The 10,109-nt window shown below is 45.4% G+C and overlaps 1 protein-coding gene across 2 annotated transcripts in view; it reads right to left on the minus strand.

The window, feature by feature from the left end:
- The window catches only part of TMEM71 (transmembrane protein 71), a 68,056-nt gene extending 58,444 nt beyond the window's left edge, over positions 1–9,612 (minus strand). For both annotated transcript variants that reach the window (XM_089685940.1, XM_089685941.1), the window contains exon 1: positions 9,243–9,612. The gene's annotated coding sequence lies outside the window, so the exon portion shown is untranslated. The remainder of the gene's footprint in view (positions 1–9,242) is intronic.
- Between the last annotated feature and the right edge of the window lie 497 nt (positions 9,613–10,109).

A 10,109-nucleotide genomic window follows, 5' to 3' on the forward strand; every position in this document is an offset into this window, starting at 1 on the left:
CTTCGGTCTGTGGGTAGTGGTTGTCGTCAGCCAGTGCGTTACATTGTTAGGCCTGCCTGTCCGTTCCTCGGCCCCTGCCCTGACAATTGCCAACTCCTAGCAAACATGGGGCAAATATCTACACTAAAGGGACCTTACGTGGCTACTATCAGGGACATCATAGCCTCTTCCCGACTTCCCTACTACTACACTTTATACCCTTCTATCTAAGGGGGTTTGAATAGCATTTCCAACTCCAAGCAAACATGGGGCAAAGACCTACACTAAAGGGACCTTACATGACCTCTATCAGGGACATCACAACCTCTTCCTGACTTCCTATTATTACCATGCTCTGTACCTTCCCATTTAAAGGGTGTGAATGGTATTGCCAACTGCTAGTAAACATGGGGCGAAGATCTACACTAAAGGGACCTTATATGGATCCTATCGGGGACATTACAACCTCTTTCCGACTTCCCTTCTACCACACTTTATACCCTCCCATCTAAGGGGTTTGAGTAGTATTGCGAACTCCTAGCAAACATGGGGAAAAGACCTACACCAAAGGGGCTCTTTGTGGCCCCTATCAGGGACATCACAGCCTCTTGTAGACCTCCCTATTACCACGCTCTATACCTTCCCATTTAAAGGGTTTGAGTGGTATTGCCGACTCCTAGCAAACATGGGCCAGGATCTACACTAAATGGACCTTACATGGCTCCTATCTGGGACATCACAACCTCTTCCCAACTTCCCTACTACCACACTTTATACCCTCCTATCTAAGGAGGTTTAAATGGCATTGCCAACTCCTAGCAAACATGGGGCAAAGACCTACACTAAAGGGACTTTACATGACCCCTATCAAGGACATCACAACCCCTTCTCAACTTCCTGATTACCACACTTTATACCCTCCCATCTAAGGGGTTTGAGTGGTATTGCCAACTCCTAACAAACATGAGGCAAAGAGCTACACCAAAGGGACGTTACATGGGCCCTATCAGGGACATTGCAACCTCTTCTGGACTTCCCTACTACCACACCTTATACCCTCCCATCTACGGGAGTTTTGAGTAGTGTAATCAAATCCTAGAAAACGCAGGGCAGATACCTACATTCAGGAGTGGACTGACAACTCATGGGGCCCCCGGGCAATAGGGGATCATGGGGCCCCTGTGTCCTTGCCCAAACTCAAAAAAGCCTATGAAAAAGGTACCAGGGGCATCTCATGGGGCCCCCTACTGACCCCGGGCCCTCGGGCAGTGCCCCAGTTTCCAAATGGTCAGTCCGCCCCTGCCTACATTAAAGGAACTATATAAGACAGTGTCATCACACTTACTTATTCTACGATTTCAACTATTTGGAGCATGCCTGCCCCTTTCATATCAACCAATACCCTATGTATAATACAACTATGGGTACAATGTTGATTTGTAAGAAATTGAATGATAATAACAAATGTTACTATAAAAAAAAAAAGAGCTAAATATAAGTGGTAATTAAAACTTGTGGCCAGCGGGGTATCTGTCACCTAAACAGCTTTTGCTAAGCAGGGTCTCTCTTCCCCTTCTCAGAAGGTTGGAAGCCTATGCTGTGGCTGAACTGTAGAGTGTTTCCAGAGCCATTCAGTGGTGACTGCTGACTTGAGATGTAAGGAATTTCTGCTATGTACACACTCTGGTAGCATAACACAGGAAGAGATTATACAGCCAAAGCCTATATGCTCAACGTAATGCAATACAACAGGGGTCTCCAAACGTTCTGAACAAAGAGCTAGTTTACTGTCCTTCAGACTTTACGGGGGCCAGACTGTGGCCATAGGGAGTATAAATTGTACTGCTGTCAGTGGGAGTAAACAATGCATCTTTGGCATTAGGGGGAGGAATAGTGCCCCATCGTTGGTGTCAATGGGAAAAATAGTGCCCCCATTTTTGGTGTCAGTGGGAAAAATAGTGCCCCATCGTTGGTGTCAATGGGAGAAATAGTGCCCCATCGTTGGTGTCAATGGGAGAAATAGTGCCCCATTTTTGGTGTCAATGGGAGAAACAATGCCCCATCGTTGGTGTCAATTGGAGAAATAGTACCCCATCGTTGGTGTCAATGGGAGAAATAGTGCCCCATCATTGGTGTCAATGGGAGAAATAGTGCCCCATCGTTAGTGTCAATGGGAAAAATAGTGCTGCATGCTTAGTGCCAATGGGAGAAATAGTGCCCCAACGTTGGTGTCAATGGGAAAAATAGTGCCCCATTGTTGGTGTCAATGGGAGAAATAGCGCCCCATCGTTGGTGTCAAATGCAGAAATAGCGCCCCATTGTTGGTGTCAATGGGAGAAATAGTGCCCCATTGTTGGTGTCAATGGGAGAAATAGTGCCCCATCGTTGGTGTCAAAGGGAAAAATAGTGCCGCATTGTTGATGCCAGTAACAGTAATTATGCCCCTTTGTTGGTGTCAGTGGCAGGAATAGTGTCTTGCATCAGTGGGAGAAAAAGTGCTTAGAGGGCCAAATAAAAGCAAGCAAGGGCCACATCCGGCCCCACGGGCCGCAGTTTGGAGACCACTGCTATAGAAGAAAAAAAATGATTCTACACATGCTACAACCACAATTCCAGCATAGATACTGCAATGCAAACCAGCACCATAGAGTGTGCAGACACATGAGAACCAAAACCCTCAAAAGGCAAATATCTGAACCGTAAAAAATATGTAACTATGAAATAACTTTAAAACACCATACAGTTGTACGTTGTATAACATCACATCATTGTTACCGCCCAGCATCCTCCTTTGGAAGGACACAGGTGGCTATTGTTGTCTAGGGTCCTTCACTGCTGAGACACAGACAATTCTTTTGTGTTCCAATAATGTATGTTTGTGCTGTATGCTATAAGCATGTGTAGAGCATAATATAGGGGCCATACGCAGGACCTTCGATGCAGAGTTTTCTTTTCTTTTTCTTTTTTTTTTATTTACATAAAGAGTAACTCCACTTTTGTTGAGAAAAGCACATCCCCCTCTTGGTGATTAATAGAAATTGCGGTGATTTTACCAAACTTTGTTGCAGATTCCTACCTTTTGTTATTCTGAAGAAATAGCTGTTTGCTTCTCTGTGTCCATGTGGAGAGTGAATGTGAATGGGAGTGACTTTATAATTATCAATAAGCTGTTGCATGAGGAAAGTGGAAGGGTCTGCATCCCTTCACCCTAGGTTCACATCTGTGCGGGTGGTGCCGCTGCGGATCCGCACAAAAATCCGTGCAGCCACACCACCCGCACAGAGAATTGCGGACCCGTGGGCGGGTGCCATTAATTCTAATGGCACGCCGCCCACACTGGAAAACGCAACCGTACTGGGAACCGAGGTTCCCGTGTGGGCTGTGTTTTCCAAAGAAGTGCAGGGACTTCTTTCCCTGCATGTCACTGGCACGGGAGTCCATTCAAATGAATGGGCTCTCGTGCCCGTCCAAAACGCGGCCTGCATGGCCGCATAGATATGAACCAGGGGTGAGAAGTGATCTCCCTTTGGGAGTATCTCACAAAAACTACATTTTTGTTGCAGGGGATGCCTAAAATCTGACTTGTATCTTAGTGCAGGCTTCTGGGAAAATCAGTGAACCAATTAGACAAGCAGAAATTGACATTTCTGGGGGGAGAGGTCTGTATACCATCTGTGTACAGAGCGCCCCCAGGCTGCCATATTGCATTTTACAGAAAATTGCAGAGCTGCAGAAAAGGAGAGGTCGTTTTTAATAACATTTAATTATCATTATACAGGATTTATATATTATTATTATTATACAGGATTTATATATTATTATTATTATTATTATACAGGATTTATATTATTATACAGGATTTATATATTATTATTATTATACAGGATTTATATATTATTATTATTATACAGGATTTATATATTATTATTATTATTATACAGGGTTTATATATTATTATTATTATTATACAGGATTTATATATTATTATTATACAGGATTTATATATTATTATTATTATACAGGGTTTATATATTATTATTATTATTATACAGGATTTATATTATTATACAGGATTTATATATTATTATTATTATTATTATACAGGGTTTATATATTATTATTATTATACAGGATTCATATTATTATTATTATACAGGATTTATATATTATTATTATTATTATACAGGATTTATATTATTATACAGGATTTATATAGCACCAACAGTTTGCGCAGCGCTTTATAATATAAGGGAGACAGTACAATTACAATACTTTCAGTACAGAAGGAATGTGAGGGCCCTGCTCGTGGAGCTTACAATCTAAAGGATTCATTACAATATGACTTGTGTAGCAATTGTATATACTATATTAATTTTTTTTATTTTCTATTTTTTTTTCCATGAGCCCGGGTTCACATCAGTGCCGTGCGATCAATCGCACCGCATTCCTGTACAAATCACATGCGACTTGTGTGCGGTGCGATTGGAGCCGTACATTTTGTATGGCTCTATTCGCACTGCACCCGCACCAGAAACATGCAGGACCCTTTTTTGGTCCGCACTAGAATCGGATTCCATGGGTATTCACACCTATGCGATCCGATTCTGCACATCGCACCACTTTTATGGACCACTTTCGGGGTGTTGTTAACTTAATATACACACCAGCAGTGGTTCGCATAAATCGTTGCACGCTTCTGATGCGGTGCGAAATTCGCTGAAAACGCTGCGAATTCTGCACCGCATCACTGTGAACCAGGGCTGAATGTGGAGTTACCCTTTAAGGATCTAATTTTTATGCAGCTGTGTGGAAGTGCCCTGGTTAAATAATACACCCCAGTATACAATAAACCTTTAAAAAGTAAAAAGGTTTACTGATAAAAATGCAGCGTTTTTTAGCTCCTGTGTGCATGAGCCCAAAAATAATCCACGTAATAAAATCCCCCCAAGACAATTAAAAACACCAGTCCTTGTGGAAAATTTTTTTATATATCATAAAGCTCAACTAGCCCTGATAGAAACCAACCAGGGGACAGCCATACGTGGACCAAAATTCGTCCAGTCTCTGCTTCACCGGATAAAGCGTAATACAGAGCAGGGGCCCAGGAAAATATAAACCCTTAGGGTAGGAGCACAAATTTAGAGGCTAGCTGAGTATTATTTGATTGCTACACAGACTGTTCCGTTTTTAAGTTGCACAAGTCGCATGCAATTGTTATAATGCACAATGCTCCAAATGTGGCTAATCATTACTCAATGTTATTTTGTTTAACTCATACCCTAGGCAGCCATGTGTTCCATCTGCACGGCGTCTGATTATCCCCCTAAGTATTAAAGTGACACTAAATATGATCCTTATTCTCCAAAATAATCACTGCCCTATCATTGGTGTCAGTGGAAGGAATAGAGCCCCATCATCGGTGTCAGTATGAAGAATAGCGCCCCATCATTGGTGTCAGTGGATGGAATAGTGTCCCATCATTGGTGTCTTTGGGAGGAATAGTGTCCTATCATTGGTATCAGTGGGACTAATAGTGCGCCATCACTGGTGTCTGTGGGAGGAATAGTGCCCCATCATTAGTATCAGTGGGAGGAATAGTGCCCCATCATTGGTATCAGTGGAAGGAATAGTGCCCCATCATTGGTATCAGTGGAAGGAATAGTGCCCCATCATTGGTATCAGTGGAAGGAATAGTGCCCCATCTTTGGTATCAGTGGGACGAATAGTGCCCCATCATTGGTGTCAGTGGGACGAATAGTGCCCCATCATTGGTGTCAGTGGGAGGAATAGTGCCCCATCATTGGTGTCTGTGGGACTAATAGTGCCCCATCATTGTTGTCAGTGGGAGGAATAGTGCCCCATCATTGGTGTCAGTGGGAGGAATAGTACCCCATCACTGGTGTCAGTGGGAGGAATAGTGCCCCATCACTGGTGTCAGTGGGAGGAATAGTGCCCCATCATTGGTGTCAGTGGGAGAAATAGTGCCCCATCATTGGTGTCAGTGGGAGAAACAGTGCCCCATCATTGGTGTCAGTGGGAGAAATAGTGCCCCATCATTGGTGTCAGTGGGAGGAATAGTGCGCCATCACTGGTGTCTGTGGGAGGAATAGTGCACCATCACTGGTGTCAGTGGGAGGAATAGTGCCCCATCATTGGTGTCAGTGGGAGGAATGGTGCCCCATCATTGGTGTCAGTGGGAGGAATGGTGCCCCATCATTGGTGTCAGTGGGAGGAATAGTGCCCCATCATTGGTATCAGTGGGAGGAATAGTGCCCATCATTGGTATCAGTGCGAGGAATAGTGCCCATCATTGGTATCAGTGCGAGGAATAGTGCCCCATCATTGGTATCAATGGAAGGAATAGTGCCCATCATTGGTATCAGTGGGAGGAAGAGTGCCCCAGCATTGGTATCAGTGGAAGGAATAGTGTCCCATCATTGGTATCAGTGGGAGGAATAGTGCCCCATCATTGGTGTCAGTGGGTGGAATAGTGCCCCATCATTGGGATCAGTGGAAGGCATAGTGCCCCATCATTGGTGTCAGTAGGAGGAATAGTGCCCCATCATTGGTGTCAGGGGGAGGAATAGCGCCCCATCATTGGTATCAGTGGGAGGAATAGTGCCCTATCATTGGTGTCAGTGGGAGGAATAGTGCCCCATCATTGGTGTCAGGGGGAGGAATAGCGCCCCATCATTGGTGTCAGTATGAGGAATAGTGTCCCATCATTGGTGTCAGTATGAGGAATAGTGTCCCATCATTGGTGTCAGGGGGAGGAATAGTGTCCCATCATTGGTGTCAGTGGGAGGAATAGTGCCCCATCATTGGTGTCAGTGGGAGGAATAGTGCCCCATCATTGGTGTTCGGGGGAGGAATAGTGCCCCATCATTGGTGTCAGGGGGAGGAATAGTGCCCCATCATTGGTGTCAGTGGGAGGAATAGTGCCCCATCATTGGTATCAGCGGGAGGAATAGTGCCCCATCATTGGTGTCAGTGGGAGGAATAGTGCCCCATCATTGATGTCAGTGGGAGGAATAGTGCCCCATCATTGATGTCAGTGGGAGGAATAGTGCCCCATCATTGGTATCAGTGGGAGGAATAGTGCCCTATCATTGGTGTCAGTGGGAGGAATAGTGCCCCATCATTGGTATCAGTGGGAGGAATAGTGCCCCATCATTGGTGTTCGTGGGAGGAATAGTGCCCCATCATTGGTGTCAGGGGGAGGAATAGCGCCCCATCATTGGTATCAGTGGGAGGAATAGTGCCCCATCATTGGTGTCAGTGGGAGGAATAGTGCCCCCTCATTGGTGTCCGTGAGAGGAATAGTGCCCCATCATTGGTATCAGTGGGAGGAATAGTTCCCCATCATTGGTGTCAGGGGGAGGAATAGTGCCCCATCATTGGTGTCAGGGGGAGGAATAGTGCCCCATCATTGGTGTCAGGGGGAGGAATAGTACCCCACTGTTGGTATCAGTGGAAAGAAATATACCCCATTGGCGTCTGATTATCCCGCTTAACTACTAAAGTGACACTAAATATTATCCTTATTCTCCAAAATAATCAATGTAATATATTTTTCATGAAATTGCTTCTTAGGGTGTTTTCTGCTGCCTTGTAACATCTCTGTGAGCTCCTAAACCTCTCCTTTCCCCCCTCACTTCTGTTTGTTTGGAACAAGCTGTACACATTAGTTGCAGTCATGTGCACTGCTCTATACACACTACAAATCCCATAGTCCATCTCAGGAGCGAGCAAGAGAGGATGACTACTTACATACCTACATACAGTGGGACTATGGAGAAGAAACGTAGCCACCTTCTAACAGGAAGTCAGATCACAGAAGCAAATAAAGAAATGTGGAGATTTGGAAGAGGCTGAGAGCAATTGAAGGGACTTTTTTGAGTTACATACAAACTGGAATAGAAATGCTTAGAGTTTAGTGTCACCATATTTCAAGGGTATCCAAACTTTCTAAACAATAGGCTAGTTCAGTCTTCAAGGGGGCCAGACTGTCCCCTTGTCCCCCTTCAATGCCCCATCATTGGTGTCAATGGGAGGAATAGTGCCCCATCATTGGTATCAGTGGGAGGAATAGTGCCCCATCATTGGTGTCAGCCGGAGGAATAGTGCCCCATCATTGGTGTCAGCCGGAGGAATAGTGCCCCATCATTGGTGTCAGTGGGAGGAATAGTGCCCCATCATTGGTATCAGTGGGAGGAATAGTGCCCCATCATTGGTGTCAGCGGGAGGAATAGTGCCCCATCATTGGTGTCAGTGGGAGGAATAGTGCCCCATCATTGGTGTCAGTGGGAGGAATAGTGCCCCATCATTGGTGTCAGTGGGAGGAATAGTGCCCCATCATTGGTGTCAGTGGGAGGAATAGTGCCCCATCATTGGTGTCATTGGGAGGAAAAGCGCCTCATCATTGGTGTCACTGGGAGGAATAGAACCCCATCATTGGTATCAGTGGAAGGAATAGTGCCCCATCATTGGTGTCAGCGGAAGGAATAGTGCCCTATTACTGGTGTCAGTGGTAGGAAAAGCCCCTCATCATTGCTGTCAGTGGGAGGAATAGAGCCCCATCACCGGTGTCAGTATGAGGAATAGTGCCCCATCATTGGTGTCAATGTGAAGAACAGTGCCCCTTCCATGATGTCAGTGGGAGGAATAGTGCCCCATCATTGGTGTCAGTGGGAGGAATAGTGCCCCATCATTGTTGTTAGTGGAGGAATAGTGCCCCTTCGCTGGTATCAGTGTGAGGAATAGTGCACTATCATTGGTAGCAGTGGGAGGAATAGAGCCCCATCGCTGGTGTCAGTATGAGGAATAGCGCCCCATCATTGGTGTCAGTGGGACAAATAGTGTCCCTTTGTTGGTGTCAGTGGGAGGAATAATGTCCCTTTGTTGGTGTCAGTGGGAGGAATAATGTCCCTTTGTTGGTGTCAGTGGGAGGAATAGTACCCCACTGTAGGTATCAGTGGAAATAAATATACCCCATTGTTGGTGTCAGTGGGATGAATAGAACCCCAAGTACCACATAAAGGCAGACAAAGGATCTTGGGCCGCAGTTTGGAGACCACTCCTTTAACTCAACCAAATGAATCTGACGACAGCCTACAAAAGCAAACGCTGAATTAGCGGCTTACCATCTTAAGCTGCTAATGCTAATTAGATACAAGGAATACATAAGAACAATGACTTTTCTGTGTATCAACCCCAAACGTTAGCGTCATGTATCACCAGTAAAAAAAAAAAGTTACCAGTACCTCCGGTCAGTTGCAGGTGTTTGCTCCTGGGTCACTTCGGGGAATATTCTGCATTGAGGCAGTGGGTTATAATTGGCGAAGTAGAGCAAGCTGGCCGGCTAGAAGGTCATTGTTCATGTGAGCGGCACAGCAGAGTGGCAGATCCTTGCAGACTTTCCTGGAGATCTGAATGCTGGCTCTGTGATATCAGCCTATTATACAGCTGTGGGGAAGGCAGTTCACTCTTTCTTGTTTCCTTTCAAAAACAGTCTGTGCAGTCAGTGGCTGTCAGGCAGAATGAGGTCACATTTCCTGTTACACTTCAGCTCTGATCAGAGACATTCTTAGGGATAGGCGGCCCATAGAGCAGTAACAGATGGAGCTGAACTGGACAGGGCAACACATAAGGCCGCCCGCCCGCCCGCCGGTTTCAAAATTGTTTTGCAGTTGCAACTGCCATTCTATTGTCCTCCCCTCTAGACGGTGATTTTTGTCATTGCGCATCGCGAAATGGTCATTCATGCAACTAACGTCATTTCTGGACCAAACACGAATCTATTATATTGCAGTCCTTAGAGGTGGGGGCTGCTTTTGTTTTTTTAGGGCTTTAAAAGCTGAACTCCAGGAATAAAAACTCTCTTTTGAATCTATTCCTCAATAGCCACAAAGGATATAAATTCCATTTGTGTGCAGCAAATGCCGTTGAAAATCTAGATATTGCCTGGTGATCTAATCACTGTGCTGTGCAGAAAGCAGAGCAGTGGGAGGGGCCCAGCAGCCCCACCCACTACAGGATGACTGTAGAAGACTAAAGGAGAGGGCGGAGACAAGACCAGTCACCCTGCACAAGGAAAGAAAGGAGCAGTGAGCGGTCTTTATTACAGGAAG

This window comes from Staurois parvus, unplaced genomic scaffold (genome assembly GCF_062004578.1).
Source record: "Staurois parvus isolate SC_StPar_1 unplaced genomic scaffold, SC_StPar_1.0 ptg000389l, whole genome shotgun sequence".
NCBI classification, from domain to species: Eukaryota; Metazoa; Chordata; class Amphibia; order Anura; family Ranidae; genus Staurois; species Staurois parvus.